This window comes from Pinus tabuliformis, chromosome 3_2 (assembly GCF_031772625.1).
Source record: "Pinus tabuliformis cultivar Carrire ecotype Pingquan chromosome 3_2, CPIR1, whole genome shotgun sequence".
Lineage (NCBI taxonomy): Eukaryota > Viridiplantae > Streptophyta > Pinopsida > Pinales > Pinaceae > Pinus > Pinus tabuliformis.
The window spans coordinates 763,188,494-763,215,540 of record NC_142302.1 but is presented as its reverse complement, the minus strand read 5'-3'; the positions used below and the strand labels follow the sequence as shown (position 1 = coordinate 763,215,540).

Here is a 27,047-nt window from a genome sequence, read left to right as displayed (position 1 = left end):
TCAAGTAAGATTTTCAGGCCACACTGCTTTCTTTGATTGCTTGTCAAAATAGATTTGCATCATTTTTAATCCAAATTCTCATGCAAATATGAAAGTGGGAAATTGGCAATGTTGATTTGCTCTGTGAGATTATCAAAATTATGAGGACATGTTACCCCTATATTGAATTTATCATGTTATTTATTTATTTGATTTCACCAACATGTTTCCCAATTTTTTCAGTCTTCTATTTCTGTAGTATATGTGGAATATTGTCTTACATTATTACAGTCAAACTCAAATTCAATCAGGAAACCTCTTTGTCCCAACCATTATACAACTCTGATAGGAAACACATCTACTCTGCATTCCATGAGGGCACCATATATAGTTGATAACATCGTTGGTTGTCTTGAATTAGGAGAAAGAAAAGAAACGGCAACAAGAAGAGGTAGGAAAAAAACAGAAACAACGTGAAAAGGGAAGAAGATGAGATGAAAAAACAACTTGCAATACAAAATAGGCGGCACTCAATTGAATAACTTTGATTTTTTGGTGCACACAGGTCCCACCTGGAAACTTGGCACAATATTAATTGGAGATTTTCTCCACAAGGACATCTAAGTTGGGGTATCCGACATAAACCCAAAGTTGCATTGTTCAATGAACTTCGTTTGATGGGGGCATCTGCTGAAGTTGTTGCATTGGAAAAAGTGCAATCCTCTACAAGCAAAAAAAAGACTTATGGTGATGTTGAAGATCATGAGTTCATGGCAAAGAACCTTGCGAATGACTGGGAAGAATTTTTAAGTGATAGTTTGCCCGACAATAATGGAAATACCACTGCACAAAGAGAAACTAGGCTCCATAATAAGAGAAGAAAGCTTTTGCAGTTTGATCACAGCTACAAACCTCATTATTATGGAACCTTCTCCAAGAAAAGGAGAAGATACTTTGCATAGTCTGAAGGCTGTTAATTATTAAAGAAAGATATAGTGTTGTTAACGTTGATAGACTATGATGAAAAATATATGTATCACCTTGAAGCTCAAGATTCCTAATCCTGCACTACGTGAGAGGGAGAAAAGCTAAGATTTATACAAGTCCGATAGGAAACACATCTACTCTGCGTTCCATGAGGGCACCATATATAGTTGATAACATCGTTGGTTGTCTTGAACCAGGAGAAAGAAAAGAAACGGCAACAAGAAGAGGTAGAAAAAAAACAGAAACAACGCGAAAAAGGAAGAAGCTGAGATGAAAAACAACTTGCAATACAAAAACAGGCGGCACTCAATTGAATAACTTTGATTTCTTGGTGCACACAGGTCCCACCTGGAAGCTTGGCACAATATTAATTGGAGATTTTCTCCACAAAGACATCTAAGTTGGGGTATGCGACATAAACCCAAAGTTGCATTGTTCAATGAATTTCGTTTGATGGGGGAATTTGCTAAAGCTATTGCATTGGAAAAAGTGCAATCCTCTACAAGCAAAAAATGAACTTATGGTGATGTTGAAGATCATGAGTTCATGGCAAAGAACCTTGCGAATGACTGGGAAGAATTTTTAAGTGATAGTTTGCCCGGCAATAATGGAAATACCACTACACAAAGAGAAACTAGGCTCCATAATAAGAGAAGAAAGCTTTTGCAGTTTTATCATAGCTACAAACTTGATTATTATGGAACCTTCTCCAAGAAAAGGAGAAGATACTTTGCATAGTCTGAAGGCTGTTAATTATTAAAGAAAGATATAGTGTTGTTAACGTTGATAGCACAATGAAAAACATATGAATCACCTTGAAGCTCATGGATTCCTAATCCTGCACTACACGAGAGGGAAAGTTTTTGGTTTTGACTGTCTGGCTTTAATGCAGTGATAGCATTAGGCCTCGAAATCATTTCAGGAAGGATTGTCCTTTGGACTATGAGATTGATAGCGACATTTTTGGTAAAGAGTATTTATCAATATTTTTGTAAGCTTTTCTTAATCTGTTAAATATCTTTAGTTAGATCCCCGGGAAAGCCTTTCTGACTGCGACAAGGATAATGAGGAAGAAAAGATTGAGGTTGAGACAGAATTTTAAATCTGAAGAAGATGATGATAGTGACGGTTTTTTTTTTTACCTAATGGATATCTTTATGAAGCTGAGGTAAATTCTAGAGAAATAATTAGTTGATGAGGTTCTTTAATCAGGAGTACATAAAGGACCTTTGCCGTCATTTTAATATTTCTTGTTGTAATGCCCAAGTTTTCTTGGGGTAATTGAGGGTTCATCACGTTGTAGTGTTGCTGGAATTTACCTCAAAATAATGTTTTTATGGAAGTTGGTATATAAGTTGAGTGCAACCATAGTTTCTTTGGGGATGTATAGAGTTGAAGATAATTTTGTTGGCCTTGATCGTGCCATATGCTGTCCTAGTGTTATGGCTGTCTTATATTTTAAATGTAGTCAAGAATGGTCATATCATCATTTGGTTCTTTTCAATGTTCACCAATATTTGGTTTGTTTTTCCTTACCAGAGCCACTGACATTTTCTGTAGCAGCCTGTGAATGCTAGGGTTGTATCACAATTGGAGAGTCAGCCCACAAACATAGTTCAACAAGGTTTACTCTTTATTCTAGCCAGAATTTTAAGTTTCTATTTATTCTTTTTAGATGGAATTTATGCATTTCGTTACTGTTGTTCATGTAAGCATATGTACATGTGTAGGTTGTGACCCTGGTGATGAATCTGTTGATGTTGGTGGGGATGAGATGCCTGCAACAAACTTCGCTAGTGTTGATATTGAGAAAGAGACAACAACAGTTAGCATCGAATGTAGTAGCTCACGCAGTGATTATGGATCCTTCTCTAGTGGTATTGTCTTTGGACAGGAATTGAGCCTTTTGATGTTTCTCAAGTGGTGTTCTGTTTTTGAGTTCATTCATTTACTTTGGTCATTCTTTTTTATCAGATTCTATTCTAATTTATTACTGTCTTATATTTTAAATGTAGTCAAGAATGGCCATATCGTCATTTGGTTCTTTTCAATATTCACCAATATTTGGCTTGTTTGTCCTTATGAGAGCCACAAACATTTTCTATAACAGCTTGTGAATGCTAGGGTTGTATCACAATTGGAGAGTCAGCCCAAAAACGTAGCCCAACAAGGTTTACTCTTTATTCTAGCTAGAATTCCAAGTTTCTACTTATTCTTTTTAGATGGAATTTCTGCAAATTGTTACTGTTGTTCATGTTAAGATGTACATGTGTAGGTTGTCACCGTGGCTCTGTGTTCAAATATGGAATTCGCTACAGAACGTGAAAAAGGAAGAAGCTGAGATGAAAAACAACTTGCAATACAAAAACAAGCGGCACTCAATTGAATAACTTTGATTTCTTGGTGCACACAGGTCCCACCTGGAAGCTTGGCACAATATTAATTGGAGATTTTCTCCACAAAGACATCTAAGTCGGGGTATGCGACATAAACCCAAAGTTGCATTGTTTAATGAATTTCGTTTGATGGGGGCATCTGCTGAAGCTGTTGCATTGGAAAAAGTGCAATCCTCTACAAGCAAAAAATGGACTTACGGTGATGTTGAAGATCATCAGTTCATGGCAAAGAACCTTGCGAATGACTGGGAAGAATTTTTAAATGATAGTTTGCCCGGAAATAATGGAAATACCACTACACAAAGAGAAACTAGGCTCCATAATAAGAGAAGAAATCTTTTGCAATTTGATCATAGCTACAAACTTGATTATTATGGAACCTTCTCCAAGAAAAGGAGAAGATACTTTGCATAGTCTGAAGGTTGTTAATTATTAAAGAAAGATATAGTGTTGTTAACGTTGATAGCACAATGAAAAACATATGAATCACCTTGAAGCTCATGGATTCCTAATCCTACACTACACGAGAGGGAAATTTTCTGGTTTTGACTGTCTGGCTTTAATGCAGTGATAGCATTAGGCCTCGAAATCATTTCAGGAAGGATTGTCCTTTGGACTATGACATTGATAGCGACATTTTTGGTAAAGATTATTTATCAATATTTTTGTAAGCTTTTCTTAATCTGTTAAATATCTTTAGTTAGATCCCCGGGAAAGCCTTTCTGACTGCGACAAGGATAATGAGGAAGAAAAGATTGAGGTTGAGACAGAATTTTAAATCTGAAGAAGATGATGATAGTGACGGTCTTTTTTACCTAATGGATATCTTTATGAAGCTGAGGTAAATTCTAGAGAAATAATTATTTGATGAGGTTCTTTAATCAGGAGTACATAAAGGACCTTTGCCATCATTTTAATATTTCTTGTTGTAATGCCCAAGTTTTCTTGGGGTAATTGAGGGTTCATCACGTTGTAGTGTTGCTGGAATTTACCTCAAAATAATGTTTTTATGGAAGTTGGTATATAAGTTGAGTGCAACCATAGTTTCTTTGGGGATGTATAGAGTTGAAGATAATTTTGTTGGCCTTGATCGTGCCATATGCTGTCCTAGTGTTATGGCTGTCTTATATTTTAAATGTAGTCAAGAATGGTCATATCATCATTTGGTTCTTTTCAATGTTCACCAATATTTGGTTTGTTTTTCCTTACCAGAGCCACTGACATTTTCTGTAGCAGCCTGTGAATGCTAGGGTTGTATCACAATTGGAGAGTCAGCGCACAAACATAGTTCAACAAGGTTTACTCTTTATTCTAGCCAGAATTTTAAGTTTCTATTTATTCTTTTTAGATGGAATTTATGCATTTCGTTACTGTTGTTCATGTAAGCATATGTACATGTGTAGGTTGTGACCCTGGTGATGAATCTGTTGATGTTGGTGGGGATGAGATGCCTGCAACAAACTTCGCTAGTGTTGATATTGAGAAAGAGACAACAACAGTTAGCATCGAATGTAGTAGCTCACGCAGTGATTATGGATCCTTCTCTAGTGGTATTGTCTTTGGACAGGAATTGTGCCTTTTGATGTTTCTCAAGTGGTGTTCTGTTTTTGAGTTCATTCATTTACTTTGGTCATTCTTTTTTATCAGATTCTATTCTAATTTATTACTGTCTTATATTTTAAATGTAGTCAAGAATGGCCATATCGTCATTTGGTTATTTTCAATATTCACCAATATTTGGCTTGTTTGTCCTTATGAGAGCCACAAACATTTTCTATAACAGCTTGTGAATGCTAGGGTTGTATCACAATTGGAGAGTCAGCCCAAAAACGTAGCCCAACAAGGTTTACTCTTTATTCTAGCTAGAATTTCAAGTTTCTACTTATTCTTTTTAGATGGAATTTCTGCATTTTGTTATTGTTGTTCATGTTAAGATGTACATGTGTAGGTTGTGACTGTGGCTTTGTGTTCAAATATCGAATTCGCTACCCAGTTTATGATAAAAAATAAACACTAGTAAAGAAACAAAATTATATAAAACGCTGACCTATTTCTTCTATATTATTATTTCTTATACCGTTGCCTTACGGCGTTTTCTTTGCAACATGTGGTGCAAATGCTAGTAATAATTAAATTGATTTCTAAATAGGGCGGACGTTATGTTAAAAATGTTAAACATTATGTTTACATTTAAGTTTACATGTTTACTTTTTATGCATGGCAATGGAACACAGAGACTACCCCTGCATCCCCCAGCTACTGCAAACTTCAAAAACTCTGATTAGGCATTTAAGGTGTGTTATTCAATCCTCATGGTCAAATTTTGTATAATTTCTGTCTTTCTGTCTATATTCTTTTGTTGTTATTCATTAGTTGAATTTTGTTAAATTCATACAGGTATCCCTTAGATCCCTTTACTGGCTTTCTCCATTCTCAATTAGCGCCTTCCTCAAGGACGCGACCTTGTCCTTGATAACCTTTTCCGTAGCCATAGCAGTTAATTGTGACAGGAAACTAACCCAACTCGAGAATCAATTACAGAAACCCTTATTCTGACTCACACAGAATACGATCTTCAACGTCAAGCTCTCCATCTAGAAACGCAATCTGAGAGGCTGAATTTCCTTAAAAAATTTCAAGACTTATGCTGGGAACTCACGCCAATCCACACTATATTCAAGATCGTGTACACTGCTTTCAAGATATTCAAGATGTTCTGAAGTGGAGGTTCTCTATCACTAGCTTCCCTAAAATCTTTAGGGTTCGTGGATTCACATATGCAATACTCTGCTCCATTCTGGAGCTCAACTAGCTCATGACCATCCATTTGTGATCTCACTCTTATAACATTTCTTTCGCTAAGTTTTTTGAGATCCCAATCAGAAACTAGTGCCCAGAAAAATGCCATAAATCCATCGCTAGACCTGCAGAGCAAAGATTTCACCAGAAGTTTTGAATTCTCCCAATCGACTTGGGCACCACTTTTGACTTCAAACGAAACACCCTAATCAACACCATTGCGACCTGCTCACATGCCGACATAGTTGAATGACACAAGTTTCTTTGTTTTTGCAACCTGGAATTATTTCTCATTTTCTGCAGGGCTTCTCAGTAAGGTTTCTTTGTTTTTGCAACCTGGAATTATTTCTCATTTTCTGCAGGGCTTCTCAGTAAGATGACGCTTCTCTAAAAGGTGCCAACAGGTCCTTTCTGCAGAGCCTGAATTGGGTATTAAGGTAATTATATGGATTTCAATAAGGCTCATCCACCTTGTTGATAAGAATGCAATTTTATATGGATTTCAATAAGGCTCATCCACCTTGTTTATAAGAATGCAATTATCTGGGACCTGAATTCGGTATACATATCTAACGGATGTGTATAGTTGAATAACACAAGTTTTTTTGTTTTTGCAACCTGGAATTACTTCTGATTTTTTGCAGGGCTTCTCCGTAAGGTGCCAACAGGTCCTCTCTGCAGAGCCTGAATTTGCTATTAAGGTAATTGTATGGATTTGACTGAGCCTCATCCACCTTGTTAATTGTTAAGAATAAGGGTTAATTTCTTGAGTTCATAACTACCATGGCCCTGCAACTTCCACACTAGGCAAAAAAAATAGAGAACAAACGTTAAAACGTATAAGGACTGATATTTACTAATTACACTTGTTGATAGAACGTCTTATTGTAAACAGTGTAATCTTTTGTATTTAAGTTTTAAATATGGAGCCAGAGTATCTAAATTTGTGTTGGCTAGGATTGTGGAAAAGAAAAAAGAAATTGCAAATTTCTACTCTTATAATTTAACACAGGATCAATATCAATATGGTTTAGTTTTGACTATGTAATAATTTTACTGAATATCAAAAATATCAAAAAAAAAAAATTAGTGAGGGAAGAATGGTGATTTTCTGTTGATTTCTTTTGCTGGGAGCAATTCATTATTTTTATATTTCGTTGTGTTCATTCCATTTATGTATTTAGTGTATTTGTGGTCGTAGTTTATTTGCCTATAAGTTTATACTGCCTGTGTAGTTTGTTTTTTACCTAGTTGCGTGCCAATTTTTCTTGGCAATTTTTTACCTGTGTAGTTGGGTGCCAATTTTCTGACAATTTTTTTACCTGTGTAGTTGAGTGTCAATTTTCTGATACTGCCTTTATAGTTTAGTTTTTTACCTCTCTGTAGTTGGGTGGAATTTCTTTACCTCTGTAATTGGGCGTCAATTTTATGAGATTGCTTTGTAGTTTATTTTTTTTACCTTTATTGTTGGGTGTCAATTTTCTCTAGCAATTATGAATATTACTTAGGTAAGCTGTGGCTTTGAAAATCAATTTTCCATGACTGTCTCACTAATAAAAAAATATTTTTTCTAACAACTTAATAAAAAAATATTTTTTCTAGTTCATATTAAGTGGCTCTCTCCAAATAATTTTGAATTATGTTTTTATCTTGATTGGAAAAAGCAACATTAGGCTAAATGATCTGTCCTTACGATCACCTCCATCGAGATATTCATTGAGAAGAATATTTCGAGAATTTACTTTTAGTGAAGGGAATTTCATTTTTTCTTTTAGTTTTATGAGAGTATTTTTTGTTGATTTCTTCAGCCATTACTGTAGTTTCTCTCTATCCAATCACCCATTTCATTTCGATCATTCCATTTATACATTTACTCCATTTGTTGTAGTAGGCTAGGCTAGGCTAGGTTAGACTAGGCTAGGTTAAGCTGGGCTAGGTTAGGCTAGGTTAAGTCGGGCTAGGTTAGGCTAGGTTAGGTTAGGCAAGGCTAGGAAAGGATAAGTTAGGTAAGGCTAGGTTAGGTTACACTTGCTTAGGCTAGGCTAGATTAGATTAGGCTAGGCTAGGTTAGGCTAGGTTAGACAAGGTTAGGCTAGATTAGGTTAGGCTAGATTATGCTAGGCTAGGCTAGGCTACGTTAGCTTAGGTTAGGTTAGACTTCGTTAGATTAGACTATGTTAGGCTAGGCTAGGCTAGGCTAGGCTAGGTTATGCTATGCTAGGCTAGGCTAGGTTAGGTTAGGTTAGGCTAGGCTAGGTTGACTTAGGTTAGCTTAGTTTAGGCTAGGTTAGGTTTGGCTAGGCTAGGGTAGAGTAGGTTAGGCTAGGGTGGGCTAGAGTAGGCTAGTCTAGAGTAGGGTAGGTTAGGCTAGGCCACGTTAGGCTAGAGTAGGTTAGGCTAGGATAGAGTAAGCTAGGCTAGAGTAGGCTATGCTAGGCTAGGCTAGAGTATGATCGACTAGAGTAAGCTAGGCTAAACTAGATTAGGCTAGGCTAGAGTAGACTAGGCTAGGCTAGACTAGGCTAGGCTAGGGCAGGGTAGGGTAAAGTAGGCTATAGTAGACTAGGATAGGGTAGGCTAGGCTAGGCTAGAGTAGGCTAGGCTAGGCTAGGCTAGAGTAGGGGAGGCTAGGCTAGGGTAGGCTAGGGTAGGCTAGGCTAGAGAACGCTGGGCTAGGCGAGGCTGAGCCAGGCTAGAGTAGGCTAGGGAAGGCTAGAGTAGGCTAGGCTAGAGTTGGGTATCCTAGGCTAGGCTAGAGTAGGCTATGCTAGGCTAGGCTAGAGTAGGTTACGTTATGCTAGGCTAGGCTTGGATAAATTAGAGTAGTCTAGAGTAGGTTAGGCTAGAGTAGACTATGCAAGGTTAAGCTAGGATAGAGTAGGCTAAGCTAGGCTAGGCTAGAGTAGGCTAGAGGAGAGTAGGGTAGGCTAGAGTAGGCTAGGCTAGAGTAGGTTACACTATGCTAGGCTAGGCTTGGATAAATTAGAGTAGTCTAGAGTAGGTTAGGCTAGAGTAGGCTATGCAAGGTTAAGCTAGGATAGAGTAGGCTAGGCTAGGCTAGGCTAGAGTAGGCTAGAGGAGAGTAGGGTAGGCTAGCCTAGAGTAAGCTAGTCTGGGATAGGTTAGGCTAGAGTAGACTAGAGTAGACTAGAGTAGGCTAGGTAGACTAGAGTAGGCTAGGGTAGGCTAGAGTAGGCTAAGCTAGGCTAGGATAGAGTAGCCTAGAGTAAGCTAGGCTAGAGTAGAGTAGCCTAAAGTAAGCTAGGCTAGAGTAGAGTAGGCTAGAGTAGGCTAGAGTAGGTTAAGCTAGAGTAGGCTAGAGTAGGCTAGGCTAGAGTAGGCTAGAGTAAGCTAGGCAAGGCTAGAGTAGTCTGGGCTAGACTAGAGTAGGCTATGCTAGAGTAGGCTAGGCTAGGATAGGCTAGGCTAGAGTAGGCTAGGCTAGGCTAGTTTAGGCTAGAGTAGCCTAGAGTAGGCTAGGGTAGCCTAGAGTAGGCTATAGTAGACTAGGCTAGGGTAGGCTAGAGTAGGGTAGGGTAAAGTAGGCTAGGCTAGGCTAGGCTAGAGTAGGGTATGGTAAAGTAGGCTAGGCTAGGCTAGGCTAGAGTAGGCTAGAGAAGGCTGGAGTAGGTTACGCTAGGCTAGGATAAATTAGAGTAGTATAGAGTAGGTTAGGCTAGAGTAGGCTATGTAAGGTTAGGCTAGGCTAGAGTAGAGTAAGGTAGGCTAGAGTAGGCTAGCCTAGAGTAAGCTAGTCTGGGCTAGGTTAGGCTAGAGTAGGCTAGAGTAGAGTAGGCTAGGGTAGGCTAGAGTAGTCTAGGCTAGGCTAGAGTAGGCTAGGCTAGGCTAGAGTAGGCTAGGATAGGCTAGGGTAGGCTAGAGTAGGGTAGGGTAAAGAAGGCTAGGCTAGGCTAGAGTAGGTTAGAGAAGGCTGGGCTAGGCAAGGCTAAGCTAGGCTAGAGTAGGCTACACTTCGCTGGAGTATGCTAGGGTAGGCTAGAGTAGGCTAGGTTGGAGTAGGCTAGGCTAGGCTAGAGTAGGATAAATTAGAGTAGTCTAGAGTAGGTTAGGCTAGAGTAGGCTATGTAAGGTTAGGCTAGGATAGAGTAGGCTAGGCTAGAGTAGGATAGCCTAGAGTAGGCTAGAGTAGAGTAAGGTAGGCTAGAGTAGGCTAGCCTAGAGTAAGCTAGTCTGGGCTAGGTTAGGCTAGAGTAGGCTAGAGTAGAGTAGGCTAGGGTAGGCTAGAGTAGTCTAGGCTAGGCTAGAGTAGAGTAGGCTAGAGTAGGCTAGGCTAGGCTAGAGTAGGCTAGGATAGGCTAGGGTAGGCTAGAGTAGGGTAGGGTAAAGAAGGCTAGGCTAGGCTAGAGTAGGTTAGAGAAGGCTGGGCTAGGCAAGGCTAAGCTAGGCTAGAGTAGGCTACACTTCGCTGGAGTATGCTAGGGTAGGCTAGAGTAGGCTAGGTTGGAGTAGGCTAGGCTAGGCTAGAGTAGGATAAATTAGAGTAGTCTAGAGTAGGTTAGGCTAGAGTAGGCTATGTAAGGTTAGGCTAGGATAGAGTAGGCTAGGCTAGAGTAGGATAGCCTAGAGTAAGCTAGTTTGGGCTACGTTAGGCTAGAGTAGGCTAGAGTAGAGTAGGCTAGGGTAGGCTAGAGTAGTCTAGGCTAGGATAGAGTAGGCTAGGCTAGGCTAGAGTAGAGTAGGCTAGAGTAGGCTAGGCTAGGCTAGAGTAGGCTAGGATAGGCTAGGGTAGGCTAGGATAGGCTAGGGTAGGCTAGAGTAGGGTAGGGTAAAGAAGGCTAGGCTAGGCTAGAGTAGGTTAGAGAAGGCTGGGCTAGGCAAGGCTAAGCTAGGCTATAGTAGGCTACACTTGGCTGGAGTATGCTAGGGTAGGCTAGAGTAGGCTAGGTTGGAGTAGGCTAGGCTAGGGTAGGCTAGAGTAGGCTAGAGGAGAGTAGGGTAGGCTGGAGTAGGCTAGGCTAGAGTAGGTTACACTATGCTAGGCTAGGCTTGGATAAATTAGAGTAGTCTAGAGTAGGTTAGGCTAGAGTAGGCTCTGCAAGGTTAAGCTAGGATAGAGTAGGCTAGGCTAGGCTAGGCTAGAGTAGGCTAGAGGAGAGTAGGGTAGGCTAGGCTAGAGTAAGCTAGTCTGGGATAGGTTAGGCTAGAGTAGGCTAGAGTAGGCTAGGGTAGGCTAGAGTAGGCTAAGCTAGGCTAGGATAGAGTAGGCTAGGCTAGGCTAGAGTAGAGTAGCCTAGAGTAAGCTAGGCTAGAGTAGGCTAGAGTAGGTTAAGCTAGAGTAGGCTAGAGTAGGCTAGGCTAGAGTAGGCTAGAGTAAGCTAGGCAAGGCTAGAGTAGTCTGGGCTAGACTAGAGTAGGCTATGCTAGAGTAGGCTCGGCTAGGATAGGCTAGGCTAGAGTAGGCTAGGCTAGGCTAGTTTAGGCTAGAGTAGCCTAGAGTAGGCTAGGGTAGCCTAGAGTAGGCTATAGCAGACTAGGCTAGGGTAGGCTAGAGTAGGGTAGGGTAAAGTAGGCTAGGCTAAGCTAGGCTAGAGTAGGGTATGGTAAAGTAGGCTAAGCTAGGCTAGAGTAGGTTACGCTAGGCTAGGCTAGGCTAGAGTAAGCTAGGCTAGGCTAGGATAAATTAGAGTAGTCTAGAGTAGGTTAGGCTAGAGTAGGTTATGTAAGGTTAGGCTAGGATAGAGTAGGCTAGGCTAGAGTAGGCTAGAGTAGAGTAGGGTAGGCTAGAGTAGGCTAGCCTAGAGTAAGCTAGTCTGGGCTAGGTTAGGCTAGAGTAGGCTAGAGTAGAGTAGGCTAGGGTAGGCTAGAGTAGTCTAGGCTAGGATAGAGTAGGCTAGGCTAGGCTAGAGTAGGCTAGGCTAGGCTAGAGTAGACTAGAGTAGACTATGCAAGGTTAAGCTAGGATAGAGTAGGCTAGGCTAGGCTAGGCTAGAGTAGACTAGAGTAGACTAGGCAAGGTTAAGCTAGGATAGAGTAGGCTAGGCTAGGATAGGCTAGAGTAGGCTAGAGGAGAGTACGATAGGCTGGAGTAGGCTAGGCTAGAGTAGGTTACACTATGCTAGGCTAGGCTTGGATAAATTAGAGTAGTCTAGAGTAGGTTAGGCTAGAGTAGGCTATGCAAGGTTAAGCTAGGATAGAGTAGGCTAGGCTAGGCTAGGCTAGAGTAGGCTAGAGGAGAGTAGGGTAGGCTAGCCTAGAGTAAGCTAGTCTGGGATAGGTTAGGTTAGAGTAGGCTAGAGTAGGCTAAGCTAGGCTAGGATAGAGTAGGCTAGGCTAGGCTAGAGTAGAGTAGCCTAGATTAAGCTAGGCTAGAGTAGAGCAGGCTAGAGTAGGCAAGAGTAGGTTAAGCTAGAGTAGGCTAGAGTAGGCTAGGCTAGAGTAGGCTAGAGTAAGCTAGGCAAGGCTAGAGTAGTCTGGGCTAGACTAGAGTAGGCTATGCTAGAGTAGGCTCGGCTAGGATAGGCTAGGCTAGAGTAGGCTAGGCTAGGCTAGTTTAGGCTAGAGTAGCCTAGAGTAGGCTAGGGTAGCCTAGAGTAGGCTATAGCAGACTAGGCTAGGGTAGGCTAGAGTAGGGTAGGGTAAAGTAGGCTAGGCTAGGCTAGGCTAGAGTAGGGTATGGTAAAGTAGGCTAGGCTAGGCTAGGCTAGAGTAGGCTAGAGAAGGTTGGAGTAGGCTAGGCTAGAGTAGGTTACGCTAGGCTAAGCTAGGCTAGAGTAAGCTAGGCTAGGCTAGGATAAATTAGAGTAGTCGAGTAGGCTATGTAAGGTTAGGCTAGGATAGAGTAGGGTAGGCTAGAGTAGGCTAGAGTAGAGTAGGGTAGGCTAGAGTAGGCTAGCCTAGAGTAAGCTAGTCTGGGCTAGGTTAGGCTAGAGTAGAGTAGGCTAGGGTAGGCTAGAGTAGTCTAGGCTAGGATAGAGTAGGCTAGGCTAGGCTAGAGTAGCTAGGCTAGGCTAGAGTAGGCTAGGATAGGCTAGGGTAGGCTAGAGTAGGGTAGGGTAAAGAAGGCTAGGCTAGGCTAGAGTAGGTTAGAGAAGGCTGGGCTAGGCAAGGCTAAGCTAGGCTAGAGTAGGCTACACTTGGCTAGAGTATGCTAGGGTAGGCTAGAGTAGGCTAGGTTGGAGTAGGCTAGGCTAGGCTAGAGTAGGGTAGGCTAGGCTAGGGTAGGCTAGGCTAGAGAACGATGGGCTAGGCGAGGTTGAGCCAGGCTAGAGTAGGCTATGGAAGGCTAGAGTAGGCTAGGCTAGAGTTGGGTATCCTAGGCTAGGCTAGAGTAGGCTATGCTAGGCTAGGCTAGAGTAGGCTAGGCTAGAGTAGGTTACGTTATGCTAGGCTAGGCTTGGATAAATTAGAGTAGTCTAGAGTAGGTTAGGTTAGAGTAGACTATGCAAGGTTAAGCTAGGATAGAGTAGGCTAGGCTAGGCTAAGCTAGAGTAGGCTAGAGGAGAGTAGGGTAGGCTGGAGTAGGTTACACTATGCTAGGCTAGGCTTGGATAAATTAGAGTAGTCTAGAGTAGGTTAGGCTAGAGTAGGCTATGCAAGGTTAAGCTAGGATAGAGTAGGCTAGGCTAGGCTAGGCTAGAGTAGGCTAGAGGAGAGTAGGGTAGGCTAGCCTAGAGTAAGCTAGTCTGGGATAGGTTAGGCTAGAGTAGGCTAGAGTAGGCTAGAGTAGGCTAAGCTAGGCTAGGATAGAGTAGGCTAGGCTAGGCTAGAGTAGAGTAGCCTAGAGTAAGCTAGGCTAGAGTAGAGCAGGCTAGAGTAGGCTAGAGTAGGCAAGAGTAGGTTAAGCTAGAGTAGGCTAGAGTAGGCTAGAGTAAGCTAGGCAAGGCTAGAGTAGTCTGGGCTAGACTAGAGTAGGCTATGCTAGAGTAGGCTAGGCTAGGATAGGCTAGGCTAGAGTAGGCTAGGCTAGGCTAGTTTAGGCTAGAGTAGCCTAGAGTAGGCTAGGGTAGCCTAGAGTAGGCTATAGCAGACTAGGCTAGGGTAGGCTAGAGTAGGGTAGGGTTAAGTAGGCTAGGCTAGGGTAGGCTAGAGTAGGGTATGGTAAAGTAGGCTAGGCTAGGCTAGGCTAGAGTAGGCTAGAGAAGGCTGGAGTAGGCTAGGCTAGAGTAGGTTACGCTAGGCTAGGCTAGGCTAGAGTAAGCTAGGCTAGGCTAGGATAAATTAGAGTAGTCTAGAGTAGGTTAGGCTAGAGTAGGCTATGTAAGGTTAGGCTAGGATAGAGTAGGCTAGGCTAGAGTATAGTAGGGTAGGCTAGAGTAGGCTAGCCTAGAGTAAGCTAGTCTGGGCTAGAAAAACAAAATCATTTTCAAGTATAAGAATACTTCCAATGGAGCCATGTGCACATCGAGATTAGAGATAAACTGATGTGGTGGCTTGAAATGCATGCTTTGAAAGCTAGCTGGACTTCAGAGACCAAATGATTTGAATTTGAGGGGATCAAACACAGCTGAGGAAGAGAGTACTGCTGCAACTTAGTGATCGTCTGAAACCATATCTCAATATAGCTCTGATATCCTTGGTCCTTTTGCTGCTCTGGATCATTCTTCATGTCACCTTCGATCATGACTTTCTCATCTTCCTCTTCTTGTTGATATTTCTCTTGAATACATGGAAGATTTGATGATAACCATGAGGGAGATTTCTTGATTTCTGCTTCTGATGTTTTCTCTTCATCAAGTGCAGCCCATGGTGCTTTGATTTCCTCTTTTGAATCTTCTTTTGCCTTTGGTCCTTCAATGTTGTCAATGTAATCCTTGCTTTGCAACGCTCTTCCTGAGCTATGGTGAAGATCATTGAGCTCAAGAGGAGTCATTTGGACATGTTGTGTCTCAGCATTGCAATTTTGTTGAGCTATTCCAATGGACAAGTTTGGAAATGGTGGTATGGGTAGCTGAGTGGGGGTGTATATTTGAGATGGATGTGGATGGGGTTGTGGTTGGGCAGGCATTTGGGGTTGCCTTGGTGGAGCAGGAGGCGATGGTTGTGGATGAGCAAGTGGTGGAGGAAAAGAAGCGGGAGGAGTGTTGTATTGGGGCCTCCACCCCTGATGAGGTGCATTCCACTGAGGCTGTGGCTGAGCATAAGAGTGAAACGAATGAGCAGCTGGTTGGGCATAATATGGATCTATGAAGGAACAAGGAGGAGGTGTGAGCCAGGAAGGATGAGCAGGGGGACCCCAAGAAGGCATGAAAGTGGCTTGATAGGGGTCATAATAGGTCTCGGATGTCCCTTGCAGTTCCTGCTGATAAGATCTAGGTTCATGTGGCCTCCTTTGGTTCATATAATAGAGTGATTCAGTGGCTCCTTTGGCTCTCTGATATGCAGCTTTGATTATGGGTAAGGAAGGGCACTGATCTGTAGGATGGTATTCTTCAACTACAAAACACACTTCTATGGAGTACAGTGGACATTCGTTCCTAGGATGCTTTCTAGTGCACCTAGGACAAAAAATGGCGAAAGCCCTCTTGGCTTCTTCTTGCTTCTTTTGGATCCGCAAGGTATCCAGTTGCATGGCAAGAAACTGCCTCATATCACTCTTGAAATCTTCGATCTGATTTTCAAATTCGTCTTTGGACAAGGTGCTGCTCCCAACATTTCTGCTTGTAGCCATTTGCTCCAGAGGAATGGTTTCTTCTTCTTCTTTCCTTGAGGTTCTTCAAATATGTCTTGTTGTCCACCTAAGGGTTCTTTAATCACATCCGTCGAAGAAGAGAGAATGTTGGCTGTGTGAAGCAGTGGGGGTGTTGTGCAATCATTTTTCTAACTTATCTCTACTCCTACAAGGCATGAAATGAAATCTTTTTGGTTGATTTTTGCTTTTTTCTACTTCTACCTGCAAAACTGAAATAGATTGAACTGCAACTATCTTGCTAAAATGAAAATGCAGAATTGAAATGAAAGCAGGAAAGGACTAATCTATTTTGCTCAAATGAAATTGCAGGAATGAAATGCTAGTCTACGCTTGCGGAATTGAAATGCTAATCTACGCTTGCAGAAATGAAATTGCGGAATTGAAATGCTAATCTATGAAAGCGGGAAATCTAATCTACTTTTGCATAACCGAAATTGCATAATGGAAATGAAATAAACTACTTAGCAGAAGGTTGTAGTGGAAAATAGAAGAAAAGCAGCAATCACCAATACTCTGACGCTTCCCCGGCAACGACGCCAAAAAGATGGTGGGCCCCAGTATTGCAGCAATAATACTGCAACTCCTGGAACTCCCTTCTTTAATTTTATCAACCCGATAGTTCGTAACAAACTTGGAAGCAACGGTGCTGTATGCACAAGTACTAGCTCTTGCCGCAGCTGTCACTTGGTCAGCTGGCACAAGTCCGCTAGGAGCTTAAGCCAACTTCTATGAGCTCTTAGAAGAAGATTTTTAATTTATGGATGAAAACTAACTCGAAGGAAGCTAATCTATTTGTGAAAAGAGATTGAGCAACTGAAGGAAAACGCAAACCCTAGCAAACCCTAATTCTACCAGCTAGTCCTACTGATGCAAGAAGGAAGATGCAAGCTACTAAAAGAGATGCCATTGACTTCGAGGAAGGTAAAATGCATGTGTCTAAGTTATCACTATCTGAAGAAAACATCTTTTTGTATTTTTGAATAAGTTGTCACAATTATCATGCATACAATTTAACTGTTTTTTACTGTGCAGAGGTGGATTGGCGAGAGGAAATGCTTGGAAGAGGTCGGGAAGGTTCAGAGAGGGCCTAAGGGGTCCCTAACATCCTTCCAGAGAGTTTCACAGAGTTTGGCTATCAAGAAACCTCATTCGTGAGCTTCTACAGGAAGTCTGCAGGGGTTCTACAGGATGTTTCAGGAATTTCTACAGGATGTTCAGAAATTTCTACAGGACGTTTTAAAATTGGATTTTGGAGGATGGGTGAGTGAGGGAAGATGCATGAATGGATATGGAGGTAGGATAGGGGTCTGAAGTGGCCCAGGGACTGGTGGATGGAGTGGTGAGAAGGTGTAGATAGCTAAGTTGGCTCAAAGAAGGCTTAAACAATGATGTACAAAAACTAGGGTTATGTGAGCAAATGTGTCAAACGTGAGGTAAGGATTCTAAGTAGAGGGTGGAGTGGATGGTGCTGATGGAGAATAAGCAGATGGAGTGGTACAGGTGCTCTGCAAGTCTTTTTTTCAATCTGAACCAACAAAGACTTGTAAATTCAAAGACCTAGTTTCGTTGACCTAATTTGCTAGCTGTCAGTAAAGAGAATGAACAGAAGTGTGACCTGCAATGAAACCATGTATTTTAACTCATGCAACTATGCAAATGAAAGTCTGAACTTGTAACCAACTTCTACACATGAAGATCAAACACTAGTGATTGCATGGCAAAGCAAAATCAGTGTTTTTGTGGGCAGCAAAGTCATCCTAGTCACAGCTCCTGATCCCACTGAGGGAGAGGTGAAACCACAGATGTTTGTTGGCCCTTTTCTTGAAGCTTTTTCTGTTAACAACCTATCAACTAAATCTGAGCATGAAAAGCTATTTTATTCATCAAAAACAACCTAAATAATAAAACAAGGTTTAAATCTAAATAACAGATTTTATTCTAAGAATGCAACAAAGACACATGAAAGTAAACAAAGGAGGTACTGGGCACTTGAGATGGGCCCAACCCCAAGAGCTACCACCTCCTAAGAGAGATTTAGAACTGGTGCAAAGCTGGATTCATCTTTATTGAGCAAGAAATGTTACATTCCAAAAACTGTCCACAAGGAGGACTTCAAAATGTGCTGAAAGCAAAGCTAATCTACTGCCTAAAAATCGAACTACAAAATGACTACAAAATGAATACAAAATGACTAACTACTGGCTAACAAAAATGACTAACCACTAGCTAACCAAAATGAGGCCCTGAGCCTTCTTATTTATACAAATTGAGGACCCCAACAATCCTCCTAAACTTTAGGGACTCGGCTGCCCAAAACTTGTAGTTAACAGCAGTCCTACTTGACTTGCTTGGCTGCCCTTGTGTTAATTGATTTGGTGGCCTTTGAACTCCAAGCTGATGGTGGAGAATTCGAGGTAAGGGCCCATAAATGAAGGGGACACCTTCCTACAAATCCTCTCCTTTGTTCTCCAACGAATTTGGCTGTCAAGTGCTCATTAAAACCTTCAATTTTGTTTCCAAATTGACCAAAAAGGCTACACAAAGCACCCATTAGACTTGTTGGCATAATGACTAACCCAATTCACTCTATTAGCATAAATATAATAAAAAACATGCAATAAACTAATGAGAATGGTGGATTAAATCGAATTAGGAGGTTGAATGAGCCCAAATAATTATCCATTTTTGGGGCTCATCATTGGGCTTCTAGAGCAGCATGTGTTGCAACTCTAGTTTCGGCCAATGATTCTTCTTTGATAGGAGCTAGCTCCTCTCAGACAACTTCTGTTGCCTCTTAAGTAGAAATAGAAACAACAACATGTGTTCTTGTGACTTGTTTATCAGGTTGAGACAACCCGGTATAACAAAAGACAACAACAACAATGCTCTGTTCTCCTGGTGAAAGATCTGCCAACAAAGCAAGCCAAGCGTCTTGGTGCTTTCAGTCAATACCAGTGAATCCATATTTTCGATATCAGTGTCAATACCCGCCATGAGACTTTCCTAGTGACTTCTGATAACACTTTCCTTTTTAAAGCAACCTTCCAACACAGATATAATTTACCATTGGAATCTGTAAAGAATTCTCCATTCGAAGAAATGTTTGTCATGAATCAACCTTTTGTTTAAAATGATAACTACCTTTTGTTTAAAATGCTGGTAACAGAGGGAATTAAGCCCAACTTAGTGCTATGGTAAACGTGGTACCTGTAATAGAGTCTATATTTAGAACAAGTGGAGTACCCCTCAAAAGGTAGCTGCCTAACCAAAGAAAGAAAATTGGAAATTGAATAATGTTAATCCCAATTGGGCAATATTTGAAACTTCAATTGTGGGTGACATAAGCACTTTGCCATGGGGAATCAAGTTAGTCCCAGTTCAAGGGGAGGATATGCTCCTGCAATATTGTGGGTGAGGTGGATCTTGCTTAGGATCTACCTCGCCTACCTGGGTAAAGTTGGTCTCAAGGAGTAGTCTATGTATAAGGGGGAAAATCTAAAAACATCAAGAAGCCAAACACAGTGGAGATAAGCCAGAAGTCAATATGCATATTTTCTTGCTCAAGGTCTTAATAGTTATGAAGAAAGTATGCTGCAAAATATTGTATCAATGAAGTTGAACAACGAAGCCTGATAGGAAGAAACCAAGAAAATTGATGTAGAACCTAGGGTTCACTATTATCTATGGAGAATAGAGGTCGCTTTCACATAGACTTAGAAAAGAAACTAAGGGCAAGGCATGTTGGGCCTGACAATGGTCAAGAACCTACAATTAATGAGATTGGCACTAGTCTCACAGACAGTACAAGCAACAATGTTCCAGAGAAACTTAATGGTTTATACAACAACAAAAAAATCACTGTTGATGATGTGGAGACTGTAATGATGGTTACAGGGAATCTTACGGGAGATTACAAGATTTAATCATGCATGTGATAGAGAGGTTGGTCCAGTTTCTTGCCATTTCGATTTTGTACTTATTTGAAAAGGTCAAGAGTTATAAGTGCTACTATTTGGTTTGGTTTATTGATGCTTTGCCTTGTATATTTAATATCTTATATGAATCTAGTTTGTGGTATGCTTGTATGATTAGATTCTGCTTCACATATAATGTTGTATGAAGTTGTTTATATCTTACAGTGTTCTGTAGCTTTCTTTGTAGTTCTATTTATCCAGGAAAGAAACTTCTCCAATCCTTTTCTAAATGTCATTTAATACCGTCTATGATACTGATGCAGTTGGATTGGGGATTTAGTGGCATAGTAGAAATTTTGGTGGATAATTTCCTTTTAGTTAATTTGTGTCAGCTACAAATCTATAGATTTTGTATGAATTGTTATCTAGTATTGACATTTTTCTAAAACTGACACTGCCCTTATACTAGTATGGCTTAGCTAAATGAGAAACAATTTTTATTTTCACGAACTATTGATAAGACGCACATGTTGTTAAAGATGGACAAATTTTGAGTTGATAAGCTATTTGTTTTTTCTCCCTCTTGCATATAGCTAGTTTTCTCTCAGTCTGAATTTGACATGGCTTCTTGAAACTTACGATGTTAATGTTTCATACCTGTGTTTGAATTTGGTATTAGGCATGTGTTGAATAGTTTTTTTTGAATATGTACTGTACCATCGAAATTACAAGGGCTGAAATGAAGAGCACATTGAATTAGCTTTCTTGAATATTTCTATTTAATATTCATGTAAACTAGGACACTTACTACAGATTGTAGACATCGATGTTACAAAAGTGAGCCTAGTTGGTTATGGGGAGATAATTTGTTTCTATATATATTATGGATCTGAGGCTGATTTTGATAATGGCGGGTCCTGTGAATGGGTTGAGATGTTGGATAATGGTGAAGATCATTAGTTTCATGTAACAAAAGCTTCCATGCAATGGCAACATATTTCTCTTGCTTGGCGTATCTTGGAATAATTCTTTTGGAATTTTAAATGATTAGGGTCCTTGACAAGAGTTACATTTCATTTTATTCTCTCAATATTTCACCTTTCAATTGGACATTGAATTGAAGAGAATCTTTCCTAATTTGTCACAACTGCCTTTCCTTACAATGTATGGAAATCTTATGTATCTTTTTTTGTTTACTTCTCAGCTGGTCCTTGGCATCTTTAGATGCATCCTCTCCTTTAAGGTTTATTTTCTTTTTTGAGTGCTATTTTACAATTTTCCTTGGAAATTTACTGCCCTTTTTTTTTTTTTTCAAAATAGGTGCAAAACCTTTTTTTCTTTGAAATTAGAAGAAATGGTCACATATTTAGCACTTCAGCGATGCCATATAGGAAATTCAAAACTAGACAAAACTAAATTTATGTATCTTAGTTTGACTTACTCGTCGGTGCTAATTTGAAATTTTATCGTGTTTGAATTAGCCCAAACGAGTAAGGTTTTTTGGTAAAATATCCCCCAATCAGTTCCCTGGAATTTTTAGATACCATAAATGGTTACATATTTAACACTTTAGCTATGGTTGATGCGAAATTCAAAGCTAAACAAAACTCAAAAAAAGAGGTATCTTAGTATGTTTTACCCATTGGTACTGAATTTAATTTTCATTGTTTGAAATAACATCAAGGAGGATTTTTCAGTTTCTTTGAATTCAGTGTATTTTGGTAGTTTGTAGATTGCCACATTTTTTTTTTGTCTTTACCTCATAACCTATTTGGAAATGAAGTTTACTTTCAGTTTGAAGGATAGAGAAGGGAATGCTATTTCTTACTTGTTTGAATTGTTTTATTGCAAACTTTGATTGACTTTATCATACATTTTTTCGGTATATGTTGAAGTTTATTTGCAGTTTTAAGGATAAAGAAGGGTAAGTTATATATTTCTTGTTCGAATGGTTTTATTATAAAAGTTGATTCACTTTATCATACACTTTTTTGGTATGGAGGCTTGTTTTGTATCAGTGGTTGCCAATAAGTAGATATTTGTAAATACATTAACTTAAAAGAGCTAGTGAAGGTATTCATTGGAAAGACTATATCTAGGGGTAGAGAGTTCTGACTATTTTGACAATATGAACATCAAGATTCCGAAAACTCACTGGAAAGCATTTGCTGCCTTTCCTCGATTGTGGGATGGAATTCTGTATTTAGTTTTGAGTGGCAAAACCATTCTTTTGAGGTGGACATCTTGGGCACCATTAAGGAGGGTATACAAGTTAAGCTAGGCAAAGATGCAAGTTGAAGAGGGCATACATTCTAGCTACTAACAATGAATCTTGCTAGAAAGAAACTGGAGGATGGTTGTACCTGAAGTGATTATAAACATCCAAAAGAAATCATCTTTTCACTTGGTTTTGTGTTTGAGAGGTGGAATGCATATCTTTGTCGAAACTCTAATTGGGAAGACAATTACTCTTGATGTTGAGATTTTAGATACCATGAACAAGGCCAAAATTCAAGGCAAGGATGGAATTCCTTGAGATCGTCAAATATTGTTCTTTGTTGGGAAAGGAATGTGAAGATGATAGTAGAAATATGGTTTATTATGGTCGATAATGACAGTTAGAGGAATCTACAATTCTTCCTTCCCCTCATTTTTGAGGGGGTGTGCAGATTTTTGTGAAGACATTCATTGATAGGAGTATTACAGTTGACGCTAAGAGCTTCCACAATATTGATATAGTGGAGGCAAGTTTCAAGATGAGGGAATTCCTCTAGATATGCGAAGGTTGATCCTATGTTAGGAATCATTTTGGAAGGATGCATTTGGTCCTTTGTGGTGGGTTTTAGAAGCTTTATGGCAAGTGATGTTGGGAATCATACATTTTTAGTTGGGGTTGTAATTCGTTAAGAATTATGGTTTGTTTTAGTACTTAGCTAATTTTCAAATGTAATTTTGGTTTAATATTTATCTAATTTTGTAATATAAGTTTGGTTTTAAATTTTAAAGTTCGTTGCTATTTTCTAGTGATCTTTTGAAATCAATTATTATGCCTTCTCATGTAGAATACATGTGTTTTTCCTCTTGGAAAACTCTAGTGGCATACTATCAAATTCACTAAAAACTTGTTTTATGCTTTTAATGATGCCTAATGTATTTTTTTTATGTTATTATCTAAATAGATAATATGCTTCTCAATGTGTTCATGTGGTATGCTCTATTTTTAGGAGGCTAAATTTCAAGATAAGCAAGGAATTCCTTTAGGTCAACAAAGGTTGATCCTGTTTGGGAAGCAACTTGAACATCGGAGGAGTTTCACAGGTTAAACTATTCATAAGAAATCGATGGCCCACCTTGTTCTTTGGTTGCATTGTGGTATGCAAATAATCTAAGGTGTCTATCAAATCAGTTGATTGTTTGACTTATACCATAATTTGACTTTAGTTACTCGGTTGATGATATCCGTGTTGATAGATTTATGTAAATGATTAAGCCCTTTGTAAGATTTAGTGGTTTGATTTTAATGTAAAAAAATATTGTCCAAGAAACAGTTCTAAAAATATACGAGAATGTTAGTGTGACCTAAGCTTTTGGTTGTATGCTTTCGCTACACCTTTTTCCCCTATTATCAGAGTACGTGTCTTTGATAGGCATATCCATTTCATGTAGTTTGCATATCTTTTAAAGGCATTTCGCATGAATTCAAAGTATTTAAAGTGTATGAATTCAAAGCCTATACATGATTGTAGTTTCAACTTGGCGATGTGCGGTGCTAGAGAAGAATGGGCTTGGGTTTTTGTTTTGTTGTTGACGGCGCTCATTATTGATTGTGGAAAACCTAGGTCTTAGACCGAGGGGGCAAGGAATGTGTGTATTTCATAAAATTTCTAGTATAATTCGTATCTTTTAATGAGATGGCTTTGATGGGGTTTGCAAAATATAAGATACGCCATATTTATGGGCCAACACTACAAGTTTGAATTGGAGAAATTCCTGGGTGGTTTATGTATTAATTGTCCAAACCTAAGAGGCCTCATATTCAATCCTTTGAGATTTAGAAAGGACAAGTTCTTAAAAGAATCAAAGTTAAATAAAATTAAGAATGGAGAGTTTGTAGGGTTGGCTAACTTTTACTTCATTTAGGTCCTTGTTATTGGAGGATGGGACATTCCACAACCTTTGGTAAGGGGTATGTCTATATAGTTCATCATAAATTTCCTTTCAACTTTCAAAGTTTGCATGACCTTTCCTTTTTAAATGGAGTGCTCATTTATTTTTCTTGAAGTCATGTGTGCTTTCCTCTTGAAGGAAAACCTTGTGGGGAAAACTAAAGGATGCTTCCTCAAATTCTTGTGGAGGACATGAATCATAGTAAGTTGGATGTTTATATATAACAATTTCAAGCTTACAATAAATTACGTAGCTATAATATTTAGGTAGGGAAATTCAATATTTGAAAGTAAGTCAAATCTCCACTATCTAGATTGATCACAATAGAAAATATGACAAAACATTTTTGTAAAGGCCATATGAATAATAATAATAATAGTCTAATTTTAAAGTCATGGTCAAGCCCAAACACCAAATTGATGTAGGAGATCACCTTGATTGTGTAACAAATGATTCGTCATCACGTAGCAATTTGACTGCTAAAGTCTTCGAAAATTTACATACTTTACCCACACTCCATATTTAAACATGTGGCCTCATACGAGGAAGCACATGTTCATAACCATTAGGTCGACTCATATACGCCTACCCTTTTGATAGACATCTGTGCAATTGGGTAGGTTGGCGAGGCTTTAATGAATGTGATATGACTACAAAAATAGTATACAACAACCGCAATGATTGCAAGGTTTCAAGTCAAACTTGTAACTCACTTCCCTACATTTTTGTAGATGAAATCATCCATCATAGCAAGACAGATGTTTATATATAACAATTTCAAGTTTGTCTTGACTAAATTACATGGAAAAATTCAATATTTGAAGGAAAGTCAAATTTCCACTATCTAGATTGATAAGAGTACAAAATATGATACTGTATTTTTGGGAAAGGCCATACGAATATTAATAATAATATAATTTTAACGTCATGGTTAGACACCAAATTGATGTATGAGATTTCCTTGTTTGTGTAGGACCTGTCTTCACGTAGTAATTTGACTACTAAGGTCCACAAAAGTGTACATACTCTACCCCAACTCTAGATTTGAACATGTGGCCTCATATGAGGAAGCACGTGTTCATAGCCATTAGGTCGACTCATATACACCTACCATTTTGATAGAAAGCTTGCAATTGGGTAGGTTAGAGAGGCCTTAATTAATGTGATATAACTACACAAATACTATACAAAAATGATAAGGATCACAAGGTCTCGAGTCAAACTCGTAATGTGCATGTTTTATAACCATGAATATATTATGTATTTTGGATATTGTTGTTCAAAGTGCTAAATATTTAATAAATAACGCTCTTGTTATGTTGCATAATTATTGGAAGGACTTGAGAAACACCTATATGAGAGAGTTAAATTAAATTATGCAAATGAATTATATTTTTTGTTTCACTAGCCAAGCATGAGCCTAGGATGTAGTCATCCCTAAAGTTGAATAGAAGAACAATTTGCCCACTAATGGGCTTCTATAAATAGGATTGTATGAGACTCCACTTGGTTGCGACCCTAGATGCACCTCATACCTTAAGTGGAAGCATTGCTTTGTTATTTCAAATTGTCTTTAGTTTTTATTATGTAGTCAATTTAATAGGAGGCAAAACTTAATATAATATGGAGTATGCACAATTTTCAAATTATATTTTTCAGTGTAATGCAAATGTTGGATAAAATGTCATGATGCTTATTTTTATTTATTTATTTATTTATTGGACATGTGAAGAATAATTATGTCTTTGACTTTTGTTATATTGACCTAATTTAATATGGCGTATGTATACTTTTAAAAATTATATTCACAAAATATCATAATTTTTTTTTTTTTTAAATAAACATGTGAAGAATAACTATATTTCATTTTTAGTTTAATAAAAGGTACCATATTTTACAACAAATTATATCACTGGTAAAAGACACAATGTCCTTATAAGAAATTGATTGTTAAGACCTCAAGTGTAAAGATACTAAAAGGATGGAATCACCACTTTTTTTATCATACAATAAAGGTGAGTCAATTTATTTATAAAAAAGGTTTAGTGGGTTGGATTAATATTTTCTTATTGAGTAAATGTAGCATTTAATTCATTTTCATTGTTATATTTAAAATAGGTTTGTTAAGATCTCTTCAGGTGTAAAGATACTAAAAGGATGGAATCACCACTTTTTTTTATCTTACAATAAAGGTGAGTCAATTTATTTATAAAATGGTTCAGTGGGTTGGATCAATATTTTCTTATCGAGTAAATGTAGCATTTAATTCATTTTCATTATTATATTTTAAATAGGTTAAAATGTATATACGATATAAAAGTTTATTGTTAGGATATGTTTATTTATATTTATTATAATATTTAATATTTTATTTATTAGGTTTACTTTTAAATAATAATAAAAATAATTATTTATAATTTATTATAAGAATGATTTAATTATTATAATAGTTATTTATTTTTAAATATTTATTTATTATTCATAATTAATTAATTACAATAATTAGTTTTTTTTTGTAAGCTTAGGTGGGACCTTCTCATTTTCGAGTTTTTACATGTCCGTTATTCACCCCATTTCAAGGGAGGGTAGCACAAGAATCGAACCCAAGATCTCCGGTTCGGTGAGACTTCATTTCCACGGCCATTGCCACTTGAGCTACCCCATGCGGACAATTACAATAATTAGTTATTTAATATAGTAATTACAATAATTTATTTATTATATATGACGTTTATTATAATAATTTATTTATTGTGTTTATAATTTGTAATAATAATTTTAATATATATTAGGTTTAAATATTGATTATAATAATTCGCATTAATAATTAAAAAATCTTCTTTTTGTTATGTGTTTGTAATTGCATTGTTGATATGAGTTCTTATTGAGTAAGGTAGTGTTTAATTCATTTTCATTTGTTTGAAATGCTATATTTTAAATGGGTTAAATTTTATTGTTGGGAAATCATTTATTTTTTATAATAATTATTTATATTTATAATTATTATTTACAATTATTTTTTATTTATTTATAATTTATTATGATAATTATAATAATTTATTATGTTTATTTTTAAATATTTATTATAATAATTTATTGTTTATTATGTAACTTTTTTATTTATTTATTTTTATTATGTTTATTATAATAATTTTT

The 27,047-nt window shown here is 38.4% G+C and overlaps 1 long non-coding RNA gene across 1 annotated transcript; it reads left to right on the top strand.

Moving 5' to 3' along the window:
* Window positions 1-5,593: 5,593 nt before the first annotated feature.
* LOC149182865 (uncharacterized) lies at window positions 5,594-7,021 on the top strand. The gene is made up of 3 exons (XR_016257653.1): window positions 5,594-5,656; window positions 6,524-6,598; window positions 6,806-7,021. It is a non-coding gene; the product is annotated as an uncharacterized LOC149182865 (long non-coding RNA).
* Window positions 7,022-27,047: the final 20,026 nt, after the last annotated feature.